At 39.6% G+C, this 17,429-nt stretch overlaps 1 long non-coding RNA gene across 3 annotated transcripts in view; it reads left to right on the top strand.

Moving 5' to 3' along the window:
• The first annotated feature begins 383 nt into the window (after positions 1-383).
• LOC134471808 (uncharacterized) overlaps positions 384-17,429 on the top strand; it is a 71,355-nt gene continuing 54,309 nt past the window's right edge. For 2 of the 3 annotated variants that reach the window (XR_010041481.1, XR_010041479.1), the window contains exons 1-2: positions 384-866; positions 13,752-13,844. This is a non-coding gene — a long non-coding RNA (uncharacterized LOC134471808). The remainder of the gene's footprint in view (positions 867-13,751; positions 13,845-17,429) is intronic. The other variant, XR_010041480.1, reaches the window with a different exon arrangement.

Here is a 17,429-nt window from a genome sequence, read left to right as displayed (position 1 = left end):
GTCACAACATTTATCTTCCCCCCATCAACAGCAGCAGCAGCAACATCATAATATTTCAATGTTCAACCTTGGATGACATCAGAGAGACTTTCCAGCATGTTCCTATGAGTTTTCACCATACGACCCGTACCCCAAGGCCACTGTTCCCACATGCCCCGTCCCTCACCACCACAGATCAAGATTCACTTTCTTTGTAAACTTTCCCTTTAATCCTGCTCACCTGCAAAATCACTTTCACCACAATAAAATTTTATATTTGCAACTGTCTATTTCTCTTGCATTGGTTGACTTTGTCTTCTCTATTAGGTTATAAGCCTTTTATGAGCTGTGAGTATTCAGTAATTTTCTCAGACTGACCAAACTCCATTCTTTCACACATGACTGTGTGTGAATGTCCCTTTTTCTCCACAACTCTGCTCTCTGGCTCCTCCTCCTGTCCTCCCTTTTCCTGCCACACATCACTACTGCCATGCGTCACTGTCACGGGCTACTGTAACCAGAACAATTCGTGGTGTACAGGGTAAAAATACGGACAATGATGAGAAATCCAGTATCCCTTAAGGGTTTGTATTCCCTATTGTTATAATGCTGTCTGTCAAAGCTGCCTGGAAAAACCACAATATTCTCACTGCTCATGCTGTTGATTATGAAAATTCTAGTGTTTATGCAAAAACAAAAACTTGTTATGAGGAAGAAACGTATCTATTCCATTCTTCTGCTTCCTCTGAGGGGTGACTTTGCTCCTAAGCATTCTGGCTTACTGCCTTACTTTTCACCATGGAGACCACAGAGGGACTTACCCACAGGACAAACGGGACAAACAACACTCCACATTTCCTGATTTCCTGATCTTCTTCCTCTTGCAGGTGAGCCACGTAAAACTTCTTCCATGCTGGAAGTTTTCCAGCGCAAGATCCCACAGACAACAGTCTACAGAGGTGCGGCACTGTCCAGGCGGGTGGTCAGTCTAATTTTGAGTATTAAGTCTCATCATTACAATGTCTACTTTGCTACTTGCTAAGCTTCTCACAGCAGGTATCTCAATCTCCATCCGACTAACTCTTTGCCTTACATCATAAAATCAGCCAGGAAAGGAGTCTTTCCTGCTACTTGGGCAGGACATTGGGCTGGCATTGGCAGAGGTTGCTAGCATCCTAAGCCAGTAGTGCTTGTGGACATGGTGGTCTTCAAGACTATTTCTTCCTGAGAGCTTGTGCTGCGCTTAGTACTAACAGTGGCCATAGGAGTCCACAGAAAGTTCTGTTCCAGGTAAGCTTCCAGGTTCCCCTTCTTCTACTGCTCTGTGATCTAAGCCCAGAAACCAATCTCCAGAAATACACAGCACCTCACAGTGATCAGTATTTTCCTTTATGAAAGCAGAGTCTTCCGTTTCATCTTTGTCCCATTAAATGTGCCACAGAAAATGAGACTATCGCACTTGGTGCTTTTCATGCCTCTGAGGCAAAGGGTCCCTAGGGCACATGCACACTTGGAGCTGCTTCAGATAGTGACAGTGTTTCTACTAATCTAGAAATTAGAAACCTAAAGGCTCTTTTTAATAAATCAGACTAATTTAAATCAACAGATAATATAGCAGAGTTGATTTCAACATGGGACACAGTAGTCCCAGAGGCTCATTTCCAAATGACCCAGAGAGTCCTACAGACGAGTGGAGAAAGCAGACACAAGTGAAAGTTTACGGCAGTGTTTTTTCCTCCCACCCTTCACCGCCAGTGTTCAGGTCTTTCTTCTATGCCCAGACCTGTCTAACATATATGGAAATAGAATCTCCCAACGTTTCTCACTGAGACCAACTGAGCTGATTATATAAGCCCAGCCCTTGTTCCAAGAAAACCAAGATCAATCTAAAAAAGCAGTCGTCTGAACTTGGCAGACACTCGTGTGGGAAAGTCTTTAAGCAAAAACAAATTTGTTGACATACTGGGACGAGAAACTCAGAGAACAGATAAAATATTCCATAAGCCAGTTCTGCCTTCAGCTTCAACATTCACACTTTCCTCAGCCAGCAGGCCCTTTCCCAATCTGTAGCTGAAGCCAACTCATCAACTTCACGTGGTTAGGCGAAGGCCGCTACCAACGGGCCCAGGGGACTCAAGACAGTCACGGACACCGCCAGGCAGAAACCTCAGGACACAGCACGGAAGAAAACACCTGAGCACAAAAAGGAACGAACACAGGGATTAGCACCACTGCACTGAGATGGCTTTTGTGCTTCCAGCCTGTGTCACCCAATTGATTTCCTCTGGCCACTCTGCTCTTCAAGACCATAGCAAGCAAGGTCCCTCTCTGTTACAGTAAGTGACAACGTGACAGAACTTACTAAGTTCAGCTTCAAAATAGAAATACAAATAAAGATTAGAGTTCCCCAAGGAAGGAAGCTGCCTTTCCTTTCCCAAGCAACAAGTGGAGGAGTGGGAAGAGACTTTGCGGGAATATCAAAACAGCTGCAGATCCTTAGACACGGGAAAATTCGGTTATTGAAGGATAACCTCAGGCAGAGGAGAGCTACTGTTAATAAACTAGTCTTAGAAAGGACCAGTGCAACTGGAAAGCAGAGTTAATCCCTGTATCCCCACTGGAAAAACAATGTAGATATGGTCCACTGAATTCTTGTAGAGCCCCAGGTGGACTGATTTATTATTCAAGAAGCAATTTAGCTCTTTAGGATTTGTGCCTGTGCAGACCTTTCCTTCCCCTGTGGTTCCTGGTGAGCAGGGGCTTGAAAATACCAACTTGGAAACACACATGAAGATGCCAAAATGCCAAACAACTTCCGAGCACAGTGCTGCACATTTTGGGTTTTGTGGATCCTCTTGCATTGTCTCTCTTGGGAGTTAGCAGAGTGGGCCTAATACAGGAACTAGTGAGATGCCCGGCCCTGCTTGGTACCAGCACTTTCTGAGCAAAGCAATCCTTTTCTTCCTCAGAAGTTCCCACCTCCAAAAATCATTAATAAAAATTAATATCAATCTGGCAGCACCCCATCCAGGTACAAAACTCTGCTTCTGAAGGCTCAATTTATTTTTTTTTTAGTTTTTTTTTTAATTTTTATTTTGAAAGTAGTAAAATACAACAGAACAAGACAGAATAAAGCCAACTAAGATCATACAGTGAAATTGGTACAGAACTTCACAGCAGGTTACCGGGATAACAGTAATAGGTATCACAGTATATTTTGTTATCTTTACAATAGTTGTTCTTTCAATCACTTATATCAAAATAAACTGAAATACAGAACATTATAGAACTTATCAAAACAGAATACTGAATAGAGCAGTACCATTAATCAGAATATAGCAAAACAGTAATAAAAATATTTGCCTTCAAAGAGATGGTAGAAGGAAATCCCCCTTATTTGCTATGGTCATCCTCCCAAGAGATGCTCAGATTTCTGGTTCCCATTTGCTAACGGGGAGGTGCGGGGGGGGGGGGGGGGAACAGGAGAAAGTGGGTAGGGGAACTGGAGTGTTTGACTCTAGGCCGTGCACCACTATTGCTTAGCAGGGAGGCAGGCTGGTTGCTTGGTTTCCCAGCTTCATAAGTTCCAACATAATGTGTATCTCAGAAAACACTGGTGGTTCTCTCCCTGGAAGGGCCGCAGTCTGCCACACTGCAGCCACTTAACAGGGAGGGGAGGTGCTTGCTTGGCTTCCCAGCGTCCTAAGTTCCAACATGGCGTGGATCTCAGGAGCTGCTGGTGGTTCTCTTCCTGGAAGGGCCACAGTCTGCCACACCAGGGAGCTGAAGGCTCAATTTAGCTACAGACTAAATTAATTCTTTAAAATTTATCATCTATATTCAAGAAGGGACCCAATCAGCAGTGGAGGTCCTAGAACATGGAAGTCATTGTCCTCCTAAGTATAATAGGGCTGTTATGTCAGTTAACTAATTAGGTGACTGGCATTAATATAAACCATACTGCAGTGACACTGGCAGTGTCATCACCCTAAACAGTTATGCTATTTCCCTGTGAACCTAGACCCATGCCTATGGAATTATCCATTCATGCTTTATGAAATAGGCAGAGTCTAGAAGTCTGATATTACTTTCCTAATGTCTTGGATAATAATAATGTTCTCTATTTTCTGTGAGTATCTTTTCACAAAAAAAAAACCCATGTATCCAGCGGAACTTACAATGGCATACTTCAAGCTCACTGACAAGAATAAATTGCTAATTGTGGAATAATTTCTCTGGTTATTTTATAAACTTCAAAGAAAACAATTGCATTCTTTCAGAAATTTATCACAAATGAAACAAGGCCAAGTTTATAAAAATTCCTCAACTATAATCCACTTCATAGAATCCCAGTGTTGGAAAGAATCTTGAAAGGTCATCTAGTTCATTTTAAGCCTTCAGAAAAGAAAAGACCGAAAGGACTTGGAATGAAGACAAAAAAAAAAAAAAAAAAAAAAAAAAAATCCTGGTTTCTGGTCCAATCTCACCCTCTAGGCCATTTGTCCTGAAACACATCCCATCAGCTCTCTTAACCTCAGTGTCTTAGCACACACATGATAATAGCTCTGAGCCACATTGTGTTTGAGGTTCCATCTGACTTGAGCATCCAGGATTCTATTAATCGGACCGTGAAAGTTGACTAGCTATATACCAGTGTCTTTTCTAGAAAAGTAACTATCATAGTTGAGATCTGGGGAAATTTTTAATTTACTTCAAAGTCAAGCTTCTACATAATCATTAAAAATGAGGATGATTTTTCTATTTGAGAATATCTAGGAGAATGATGGAACAAGAAAAATAGAAGATGTATTTGTCACTAGGTTCTCTGGCTGAGTGCAATCCATAACTCAGCTGGAGAGTAAAATGTATGCCTTCCAGGGAACAGCTCAGATCTCTCCCCTGGGAGAATTTCATGACAGAATTAAATACGATAGAGTACACATTTATTGTTTTCATACCATATTAATGTTTCTGGATTATGATTAGAAATTCATCAGAAGAATATGTCATAACTTTTGTTTGTAGAATTAATATGTTGTAATAGAATTAAAATACTCTGAGTTGAAATAACTCTAAAACTGATAATAAATAATTTAAGAGGACACATGTAAATCTTTGGTCAATAAAATAGCATAAAGATATATAAACTATAGGTAGACGCTGTGCCATTAAGATTAAGCGCCTGTATTTGTACGCTGTGTTCTTAATCTGCATTCTTGACACTGGCCCAACAGGAAAGTCTACTCCCTTTTGCTCCCTCTTCAAACAAGTAAAGTTAGTTATACAGCCTCACGTTCTGAAATAAATTTCTATATTCTAGGGAATATAAATGTCTATGCTTTCTCGGTCATCCGGAGGAGGTTGAAATTCAAAATGAAAATGTAGTTGAAGTCAAACATAGGGGAACCATTAAATAAATGAGCAACAGTATTATGATGCTCTAAAAATGTCATACGACTTTCTATTTGTTAATATTCTTTAAAAGGTGTGATAAAACATAAATTTTTTAATTTAAAAATGTAATACAGTAAAAGAGAGGAAATAAATTCCAACTTTTGATGTGACAAGAACATCAAAGAATTGTGAATATGTTTTTTGGTCTTTTTCTTTTCTTTTTTTATCGGTACCGGGGATAGAACTCACGACCGCCTGCTTGCAAGGCAGGCGCTTATGCCGCTGAGCTAAATCCCCAGCCCCAAATTGTGAATATGTTTTTTAAAATTGCTATACTATTTTTCTCACTGTCGTTTTCCCCTCACTTCTTTTGATTTTTGTAGACTGTTTCCTCTATCTCATGGTCACTGGTTGCACATTCATATTAAAGATGGGAACACTCACAAGCCCCCAAGCGTGTGGTTTCTCTGTGCTAAGTTTTACTTTATTGTGGTCTACTTGGGTTGTTTAGATGTGGAAATTCCAAAATGTCTTTAGGTATTTTCTTTTCAGTCAGTCAAATTTTCTAGGGAAAACAATGTCTCAACCTCCTCTTTTGGAGGATTAAGGCTAATATTCTGAAACACAAAGGGAGAGAGCTGGCTCAGAATATCAGCAAAATTTAGTGAATCTCTCTTTTTTCCTGCCCAGTACCTTATCCTCAATAGAGAGTAAGATTCCTTTTGCTTAATTCTTTTAGAGAATATTCTCTTTCTAGGATTTTGGAGAATATACTTGATCAAGTAGCTCATCAGATTGTGGGAAGTAATCTGAGATATGGATAGTTCTTAGACTCTTAACCAATTCTTATTCAAGCTCTGCTCTGAGTTCCAATTCTAGAAGAATCTAGCACTACCAACCTCTGAGTCTTTTGAAGATTCTTCTGTGCAAACCAGGTCTATTTCTACCTTTCTCACTTCGAGTATAAGATTCCTTCTCTTCAGATGTGCTAAGAATATCGTTTATCCTCATCTGCTTTCCTGTTTCCAAAACTGAACTTGTATCCTCCTCTTTCAACCTTGTCCTTCAGGTGGCAATCCTTATTGCCACCTGAGGGAAGGAACAAATACATCCATACGCTTAATCTTCATCCTTTCTCAGAGGTCAGACTCACTCCTTCATGCCTGTAATCCCAGCACTTGGGAGCCTGAGGCAGGAGGATCATTGCAAATTCACAGCCAGCCTGTCAACACAGTAAGTTCAAGAGTAGCTTCAACTACAGTGAGACCTTGTCTCAAAAAACAAACAAACAAACATACAAAGACTCAGTACAATACATAATTAGTGGTTCTATCCACAGAGGTCTTTCAGCAAACCTAGAACCCGCTTGCTGTCTATGACTGGTAACCATTTTCATGCATTTCTTGACTGATTTGATATAATTGGTTGAAAAACTAATGGGAATCTCCTTAAAGTTTCATTTTACATTCTGTCTCTTTCTCTCTCTCTCTCCCCTTCCTTCCACACATACATATGTGCACATCATGTTTTCTGAGTTTATTGTTTTCTAAAGCAAACACTAAATGTCTAATATCCAAAACAGTGGTCATACCTACGTGCTTTAAATTTATTTGATGTATAGATAGAGAAGGTGAAATAAATTTCAAATTTTATTAGTGATTAGGACATTTTTCTAGAGCAACACATTTTTCTCCTGAAGTCCTTGAGGCATAATTGCAACTAAATAATGACCATCCAACATGGACATCAAGGCTTACGATACTTACGAGTGTGTCAAATGCTTTGGTAGAACTAAATTTAGTTATTTTCAAATTTCCCTCTCATAGATATCCTGGGGACTGGTTTTTTAAAGAAAGAAGTACAACCAAGCACGCATTTGGCTGAACAGAGAGAATAAAGCAAGGAACCCTCATGTACTCATCACCCAACTGAAATAATTTTCAGTTTATGGCCTCTCTCGCCTCCTCCATGCCTATGTCTCCTCTGCATTTATTCTGGAGCAAATCCCTTATATTTCATAAGTGTCAAGCTTTTGAATTGAAAAAAAAAACTTAGTAGGTTAATTCATATTAAGTAATACAATCTCTTTAAACTATTAGATGTTCCCAATTAGGAACTAGTTCTGTCCATTTGAAAAGTAAAATAAGAAGTTAATGATTTGTTTTTTTTACAATGGTCTATCGTGCAATTTGACCTCTGAAAAAGAAAGTGAAAGCTTCTCTGATCAATCACAAGATCCACAGACCTCCCACCCCAGCAGGTGTCTGCAAGCATCAGCTTCTTAACCCTTGCTCTCCCTCTACCCTTTGGACTTGAGCTTTGTTCTAGCAAGCTTTTTGTTATTGTTTGTTTGTTTTGTTTTGTGTTTTATGTCCCAATACTCTAAACAGATGTAAGACTGGCCTCAGCCTCTTTGGTTCTTCTTATTCTATTTCAGGCAGTATTTATCTCTGGATCGCCAAGTCTAGCTCAGTTACAAGACAAAGTGGAAAGTTAAACTGATACTTATTTAAGGAGCAATAGAACAGCACAGAAGCCTCAATGAAGGGAGAAATGCAGTCCCTCTGCTCCGGGGATCCCCTGCCCAAAGCAGCAGCTGGCCTTTCACAAGATCATTCCACAATCTCGGGGTGCAAACGCGCTGGGGCAGCAGCTCCTACAGCAGGCAGAACTGGGTGCCTTGTGCCACCGTACTGCACTTCCAGTGACATGATCTCTGAGCAGCACTAGGGAACCCAGACAGAGAAGGCTCTCTGGGTACCACTGAGAGCGTTCTAGGGGCAGCAAAACAGGCATGAGAAGAGCACTGTCCCCTGAGGGTGTCCTTCCAGAGCAGCCGAGGGATGTAAGGTGGATGGAAGCGCTTGTTTTTAACAGCGCTGCCTAGTGAAGGAGAGAAAAGCCAGATGCCAGGCAGCCACTTGCGCCAGAAGACCTGGTCTCACTGTGCGGTGCGGTGCGGTGAAGCCCAGAGACAGCCTGGCCGTTGTGGGCAAAGCCCAGGAGGAGCAGGACTTCAAGGGGGTGCTTCGAGCTCCCAGAAAGGCCTTGCCTCGAGTTCTCCAGCAGGGCTTCCACTTTCAGGATCCCTTCTCTGAGAGGGACAGAAACAATGAAACCAATACATGCAACAGTTCGTGGGAGTAACACAGCAGCCCCCTGAGGCATTTGAAAATAAAATGCTTTTTCCCCCAGAAGTATGAACATTTCCACAGTCTTTCCGCCCTTAAATGTGGTCTCTGGGTCCTTGATTCTTACAAGCGAAAGAGAGAAACAGTTTTGAAGAACAAAATGTCTTGGCCTGAGAATAATTTCTTGCTTGTTCAGTCAGAGACAGTTTATTATGGGTCTGTTCAGTGTCATGGTCAAGGGAGGGCAGGAATAAAACATTGATCCAAGAAGCCATCTTGCTGTGAGCGGTGATGAAGTACATTTTTGTGGGCTGAGGCACTCTTGCAGACTAGATTTGTTTGCAGAACAAGCCCAAGTCGGCAGGTACAGGAATAGAACCGTTTACTGGGCGAAGATTATTAGGAAAACCGGAGGCTTATCTAGCCTTGCGTCTCTGGGGGAGCCTCACGAAGAGGGAGAGCTAATCCACTCCAAAAAGAAGAAAGCGATGGCGCCTTATCCCTAATTTGATATATCACTCATGTGGTGGGTGGGAAAGTTCTTTCAAGTCCTTTTGGCCTAGGCAGTAAATTATTCCTCATGTTTCTGTGCTGCAGTGGTCTGTGAGCTGTGAGTCATACGGTGACTCACCGCATCCTCATCGATGTATATTTGGGGGCACTCACTGGTTTCTTGGGTTCATGCTGATAAGGAAAGGCAGCCTTTGTTGTGACTGAGTCTTTTTCCGTGCTATGTGTTTTCTGTGTTTTCTTAGCTGCCACAGCCATCCTGATGGTGCATAACACTCGAATGACAGAAATGAATAAGCTCTGAAACTAGACAGTCAAGAATATTATGCATTAGAGGAATTTTACAATGTACGCCCACATGTCAGGCCTCTGTGCATTTTAAAAATCATTTTTGTTTTTATCTTCTTTTAACAAAAGGAAGTGGATCTTTGCTGTGTTTAGGGAAAGTGTGTTGCATTCTGCTACGAATCTGTAATGTGAGCTTGGTGTGTCTCCCAAAGGTCTCTGTTTCCTCGCTCACTGTCTGCTGTCCTGATTCTATAGATACATTTCATTAAGTTTCAAATAAAGTATAGAAATATCTCCATCAGGCCACACCTTCCCCAACCCTGGCTGTGCTCTCTGATAACTTCTCTGTGGTCCTTGCAATATGCTAGCATGAACAAGAAATGGAATACCAGAGCTTACAGCCGCATTCAAGTACACTCACCCATTCCACGAATATTTTTGAACTTCTACTCCATACTGGGAACTAAATGCCAAGGATCCCGGAATGCCAAAACACAAGGAGTCCCTCCTCTGATGGGAGAACATATTGGGAGATGGACAAAAACACTACAAATAAGTAAATCATATTAAAAATTATTGGTAACTCTGGAAAAGATGGAGGAAAGCATCTGGAGTGGTGGTGTATTGGCAGTGACTGAAATTTTCAAAAGTAAGTTCAAGCCCTCCTCTGCAAAGGTAACATTTGGCTATAAGGACATATTTGGAAGTAAAGCAGAAGAAAGAGCACCTTAGGGATCCTGGCGTGGAAAGGCAGCTGGCATGTTGGAGGAGCAGCAAAACAGTTAAAGCTGGAGTAGAGGGAGTCCAGTGTGTGAGGCAGACAGACACAGGAAGCCCAATCTTTGGGCGACTGTTGTCTTTTACTTTGTTTTTTTGTTTTTTTAATTTAAAGAGAGAAAAAAGAAAGGAAATAAAAAAAAAAACAAAGCAGTAAAAGGGTACAAATAATACAGAATTTCAAGAAAAAAATACAGTAAGATATCATTAGTTAATAGGTTACATATTGTCATCTTAGAAACAGTTGTCCAAATTATAAAATTAAAGCATATAAAGTGTACATTCATACAATGAGATTGCAGACAGTGCCGTTCAATGATCCAACAAAAGCTCAGTAATATGGATTTCTATCCTACACACTCAAACATACATATAGTTATATCACTTAGACCACCTTCCTTTCTTCTCTTTTTAATAACAATTACATTTGGGGGTTTTTTTTTTTTTTTACTCCCACAGTTCTTATTACTTTTTTTGAAAAGAATAAAACCTAACGTGACTAAACAAAACAGAGTTGGTTAGAACAGAAGAATGGGCATAGTACATGATGCAAAAATAGAATATCAGGTGATCAAAAATGGGTACCATTGTGTCTCTTGCTATTTTTAAAAAGAGTTGCCTATATCATCAGGTATAATAGAATTGATCCAAACAGTGCAGAACAAGACCAATAAAACCTACACTGGAGACCTTACAGGATTTCAAAAGAAGATAATAGTCAAACCATAATGGGAATCTTATTGCCTTCAAAGTGGTTGCCTATACCCTCAAACTTGATACTATCAAACAAAATAGAATATAGTAAAATCTGACAGAACAAGATGGGGAGAGCAATACTGGGGTTCATATCAGGTTAATAGGAAAACAAAAAGTTACTATAATATATCCCACTATTTTTTAATTTAGTTTTCCCTTAATTGAAAAAAAATGTAAGAGAAAAATAGATTAATTTTAAAAAGTGTAGAGATTAAGATAAAAGAGGACATTGTATTAGAACAACGCAGGTCAGAACCAAACAATTTAAGCATCATTGTGTTTCACCCCCAGATAATCTAACGTAATAGTAGTCACCATAGTGCCTCCTTCCTTGTATTATTTGAGTATAACTTCATATACTATAGCATCAAGCATATCAAGACAGTCTGCAGCTATTCAAGAGAATGAAGAAGTTAAAGGGTATTTAGAACCAGTTAACAGAAAATGAACGACAGTTTCTATATTATCTCTTTGCCTATAAAAAATTTTGTTTATACTATCACATAAAGTAAAATATAGTAAGATATCACATGTTAAAACTGGTGGAAACAGATGTACAACAGCTTAATGGGACTTCAAAACATGTCTTTTACTTTGAAAGAAACAGGAAACCACCAGAGGATTCTGAACAGTGGAATGCAAGATCTGACTTGGATTTTATAATAATGCTCGGTCTATTCATTAAAGAATAAAATGATAAGAACAAGCAAATTTGGAATCTCTGAAACCATTTGGGAGGCTGTTTCAATAGCCTACAGGAGAGACTGTGTTTCCATGGGCCAGGAGAGTGGCACTGAGATGTGAGTGGGCTCGAAATACAGTTTGAAGGTAGACACATTAAGATTTCCAAATGGATTGGAAGTGTGACATGAGAAAAAGAGAATTAAGATAACTGCAAGACTGAGAGGTCTTTGGCAGCAGATGATTCTTGAAGGTTCTGACACTGGACAGAAACATCAATTTGCTTTAGGACCACTCTCAAAGGCCTACACATGCTCTTTATTTGACCCTGGTTTTCTATTTTTATTCCTTTTATGCCTCTGACCAATAGTCCAAGGCATTCATCGCTTTTTAGGAGCCTCGTAGGTCTACATGTCAGACAGTGAATCCTCCCTCCCGTGGTTACACCCATGAGGAGCAGCAGTGACCTTCCCGGTTTCCCACCAAGAGTGGCAGCAGTCAAGACAAACAAATGGTCGACCATGCCTGGGACAGTGAAATTTGGGGGATATGAAGAGACTCAAGAGAGGCGGCTCATCCATAAGGCGTGTGGGTGGCAAGTAAACTCAGTGGAGAGCCCATTTGTCATAGACTGTTAAGACAGTATCTTGTCAAACCCGGACAAGGTCCATTCCTCACCCAGGACCCTGCACCTGCAGATGAATTCAGTAACTGGGAGACTGTGCATGCTTCAATATAAGAACAGACTCAGTATGTTTTTGGTTGTTAGAAAGATAGTCACGCTGTATTTCCTCAGAACATTTTGGAGGGGAAGAATATGAGTTTGGGCTATGTTAGTCAATGTAGTAGTGAACCAGGGGATAGTAATTTTCCAATTTCTTTTAGCTTTCCAACATTTGAATCTCTTAATAAATGTAGAGAATTAGCAATTGTGGTTCTTGGTGGGATCTTTTGTCCACCTGAATGAAAACCGAAAGGGCCAGATAATTTTCCCTAACATCCTTCCTGTGAGGGCTGAGCACCTGGGTAAACTAATTATATGTTTTTGCCTAGGAATTTAAATCTGAAGAACCACCTGCCAATAAGCAATTCGTGAACTTCATTGATAAAGATGGCAGCCTCCACTGTCCAATGGCAGCAGGATCAGGGTCAACATCCCGCCTCCAGCAACCAAAGCACCCCAGCAGTGCCTTGAATGTGGCATGGCTTTGGTGTGGTTCTGGCTACCTGGGATTCTATAGTTCTCAATTTTTTTCCAAATAAGAAAGAACTTGACTGTTCCACTTTTCCTTTAATTTTCCCTGAAAACCACTAATATCCTTGCAACAAATTTTTTTCTCTTAATTTAGGAAAGCTGAGAACTGTTGTATGTAATAAAATCACTCTCTGGATCTACTGTTACTCACAAAGTTTCAATTCCTCCACCATCTTTGCCAACCAAACTCAGATTTCTGAAGGGTCAACCACGTGTTTAGTTCCAAGGTATTTCCTCCTCCCGTTCAGCTGAGTGTGGCCACGTGACACAGGTCTGACATCAGCTCATGTGTTGCATCAGATACATCTTGAATGGTTCCTCACATTCTACTCATCTCGCTTAGACACACTTGCCCCTGCACACTTAGACACTTACTCCATTTCAAGTGTTTCTGTGCTGAGCCCCGTGCTGTGTGTGGTTCTGCCATCTGAATCCAATGTCCAGAGTCTCTGAGTCCTCTATTTATTATTCCCAAACTCCGAGGAGGTGCCACATGGAAATTGAGCTCCCTCCTACTGCTAAAGGGCCCGGATAATACAGCCCTTAAATATAAGAAAATTAATTTCTAGGGGAAGAACTTAAAACAGTGGGATAGACGCTGACACAGAACCAGGAGGTAAATTCTCTTTCTGTGAGTCCATCTGTCGGACCACTCCTAGGCATGGTTCGTCCACATGGCTTATCTAGCAACATCTCATGTGGCCCAAAGGTGGACCTGCCACACGACAGTTGTGTTTCTTAGCGCCACGGGCAGAGGAGCAATGACTGGTGGGAAATGGACCACATTCATTTGCTTCCCTCTTTTACCTCACTCTTGGCAGCTGAGGATAGTAGTTCTCTAGAAAGCAATAACACTTAAAATCTTGCCAGAAGTCTCTGTTTTCTAAGTAAATCTGCCAAAACAATCTCCCTTAAGACTTTCTGCTTCTCTGATAAACAAGTTTGGCACAGTCCTTTTCCCTTGTTCCTATCTTGACCAGAGACGTGGTGGCTGGAGGCATTTTCTAACAGTAGAGAAAGACCAAGAGAATTGCAGGAGCCTGGTCCTGACGGCATCCAGTTCCTGAGCCACGGTCAGTAATTTACCCTTACAATGCTCTTGTATGTAAGAAAAATTATTTCCACTTTTTCTAATTCATTAAGGTAAGAGTTTCTGGTTGTTATAGTTAAGTAAAATTCTAACAGATATACTTAGCCAAGAGTGGTATCTCTAAGTTTTTGGGGGCAGCATTTATTATCACCTAAAGCATTATACTAAATAAAATCTAAAGTTTTATCCAGCAGCAGTTCTGCTTGATTTTGATATTTTTATGTAAAGTATGGTTCTCAAACCAATTTATAATATGCAGTGAATATTTCTACCTCATTCGTTTGGCCCACTGTGAAATTGTGTAAATTCTTCATCATCTGTGTGGACTCTTTAGTGGCCTACTTCTGGTTTAATCTCCAACCTTTATGAAATCCTACAAGTGAGTCCCCCTATCTGGGACTTCCTTACAAATGCATCTGTGTTTATTTTCTTTAAACACAGAGCACTTCACACTTGGTTCCCAGCTCTTTCTGTATTGTTTGAATGCTATGTCTATTGGAACCACTCCTGTAGTGTGTAAAGGGGACAATGTCTTTTTAAACAACCAATCCAAAAGACAGACCTGCTTAAACATTCGAATCCAGTCTTCTTCTGAAGTATATTAGGGGCATAGGAAAAGGCAGGTGGAAGGAAGGGGCTTTGTCCTATTCCCCAGGCTTCTGGGCCACCAACAGAGAAGAGAGACAGCCACTATGAGAGGGAATCTGCTGTAGCTCCTGGAGATGGCTCATGAAAATTTCAGTGAACTGGGAGAAAGTTTTTTGCTCTCAAGCTAGTTTATCCTGAGTTTCCAGTAGCTAATTATTATACTTTAAATTATTGGTTCCAATAGCTTGTGTTTTACTAAACTGCTTTGTATTTCCTTTCTCTCTAGTTTTGGGACATTGGATTACCCTGTAAACTTAATTCTCTGATAATAGGTGTTCCTAATTTTTAGTTTGTTCAGGATTTTTCCAGTACCAAGGATGGGAATGATGATGTCCAAACTCTATCTGCTGAAATGAAAAGCAGAAGTCTAAAATTTTTTAAAAGACAATGAACATCTTATTCATAGATGGGATTAATATAGATCTTAATTCTCTTTAATCTAATCTATATTCCATTCAAATTCTCCATTTAAAAAAATGTAAATCATGTAAAAATTAAAGAAGTGACAAAGAGTCAATGACATCGTTTTAAAAGAAAGATATCCTCATGACAAAGGCTACAGAAATTGAAACAGCAGGAAATATGCTGAAACGTACATTCATATGATTGGAACAGTACTAAACATTCTAAAACTAGACAAAGTTCATTTAAGAATACCTTATATGATTAAAGTGGAGCTTTATATTAGAGGAGAACATATGGATTATGAAACAAATATTGAGTCAACTTGCTAGATATTTTGATATATTTCAAAATATTTCATATTTTCTAAATGAAATTAGATCCATTCTGGTGTCTTCAAACAAAATAAATTCCAAATAATTTGAAGTTTTATCTGTCAAGATTAACAATAAAAGTGCTACCTGCAATGAAGACAAGGACTTAAAAAGGCTTTTTTTTTTGCCTTTTTTTCTCAAATTCAATTTGGCTAACAAATGCCCTCTCTGTTTCTAGTTTTATTTTATTAACAATTAAAATACTTAGGCCTTATGGCTTCCTCTACGTTTTGACTTACCTGTGTAATGTAAGTTTTAGTATGAAGTGTTGTCCTTTATATTATGTCTCAGTTTAGAATTTCAGTTTTGATTATTTCTTTGATCCAAGGGTTAATTGGAAGAATTGTTCATAAATTCCAAATAACTTTATCATATTTTTATGATTCATTGATTTTAAGTTATCACAAACGAACAGATCCTGTAAAGATATTATTTGCAGAATTTTAAAAGGAAATTTGACTCTAGAATCTTATATCCATTCAAATTAATATTGAAGTGAGAGTGCAAGATAACAAATGGCAAGGCTACAAATACTCGAAAAACTTATCACACAATTGTCTAAATTAATTAGCTATATACTCCATAAAAATGAAAAGTATTCCCAAAAAAGGCAAAATCAGAAATTGACAAGTGGTGAGCAAATGAGTAAGTACATTTTATAGTGATCTAAACAATTATTAACATAAAATTAATAATAGTCTGCAACTAAGACTCTTGGAAAATAGTGATCTTATTTAAGGTTTTGCAGAAGGACAGGACACATGTATACACGAGGAGGTTCATTCTAGAAACTGGTTCACACAGTTACGGAGAATGAAAATTCTTATAATCTGCCCTTTCAAGCTGCCGGAACCAAGAAAGCAGTGGTGTGATTCAGTCGAAGTTCTAAGGTATCGATGATGTCTGTCCTAGGCCAACTCCAAAGGGTCAGAGGAGCCTGGAGGGCTGGGGTCGGAGGGCAGGATGAGAAGAACGTCCCTGCTCAAACAGCAACCAAGTGTGTCTCCTGCACCTTCATTCTCTGTGCGGGCTCTCAGCAGCTTGGGTGCTGTCCACCCGTATTGCTGGGCATCCCCGTGCCATCTGCTTTACTTAGTCCACTATTCCACACCCTCACAGACACGCTGTGACATAGTTTTACCAGTTTTCTGGGTGTCCCTTGCTCCTGTCAAGTTGACACATAAAACCACATCAACATGAAAGGTGACAGGTAGACTGGAAGACAAAGAAAGCATTGGAAAGAGCTAAATTTCTTGTCTCAGTGCAGGAAAGGTAAGATCAGAGGCTGATATAAATACTGAACAATTTTGGTGTCTAGATAGTAAGATAAATTAAGTTCTGTGCTATAAATTTAAGTGAAATTTCTAGAAGAATAAGTATACAATATACACCTTTTAGACTGCTAGAACAGCAACAAAAATGTGGTCAATAGGATAAACGAGAAAACAAATAAGAAAGGAAGGAAAAAAAGAGAAAAGGAAGAACAAGAAAAAATGGCAAAGGGGCAGAGAATTAGAGAACTAAGGGTGGGATGGAAATTGAAACAATAAAGTAAATTAGGAACAAGTCCAGTTATATCATCAGTTGCAAGAAATATCAATGTGCTGAATTTCTCGATCAAATTGTGGGAGAATTAAGTTCAGCTATACTTCCTACACATGTGTGCTAGTTACCCCTTTCCTGCAGGAGGCACAAGCTAAGATCTCCGGGAGCACCCTGAAGCTACAAATAGTACTGAACTTTATATACACTGTTTTTCCTCTGTGTATATGCCTATGATAAAGTTTAATTTATAAGCTAGGCATAGTAAGAAGTTAATAATAATCTAGAACAGTGATAACAATGTACTGTTGTAAAATTGTGTAAATGTGGCCTCTCTCTCAAGATATTATATTGTACTTTCACCTAAAAGAAAGCTTTTTACTATCCAGGTTTCCAGCTCTACTACTGCGATCTGGGGTCATTAACAAATAAAATAAAGATTATTTGAACATAATCACTGTGACACTGTGACAGTCGATTTATAACCAAAATGACTACTAAGTGAATAACATATGCAGTGTGCATATACTGAACCAAAATAGATGATTTGTGTCCCAAGTGGGCTGGAGTGGCTCAGCAAAAGATTTCATGAACTACTCAGA

This window comes from Cavia porcellus, unplaced genomic scaffold (genome assembly GCF_034190915.1).
Source record: "Cavia porcellus strain 051 isolate PalLab524CR breed Dunkin Hartley unplaced genomic scaffold, mCavPor4.1 scaffold_20, whole genome shotgun sequence".
Lineage (NCBI taxonomy): Eukaryota > Metazoa > Chordata > Mammalia > Rodentia > Caviidae > Cavia > Cavia porcellus.
This window is presented reverse-complemented; position numbering and strand designations above follow the sequence as displayed.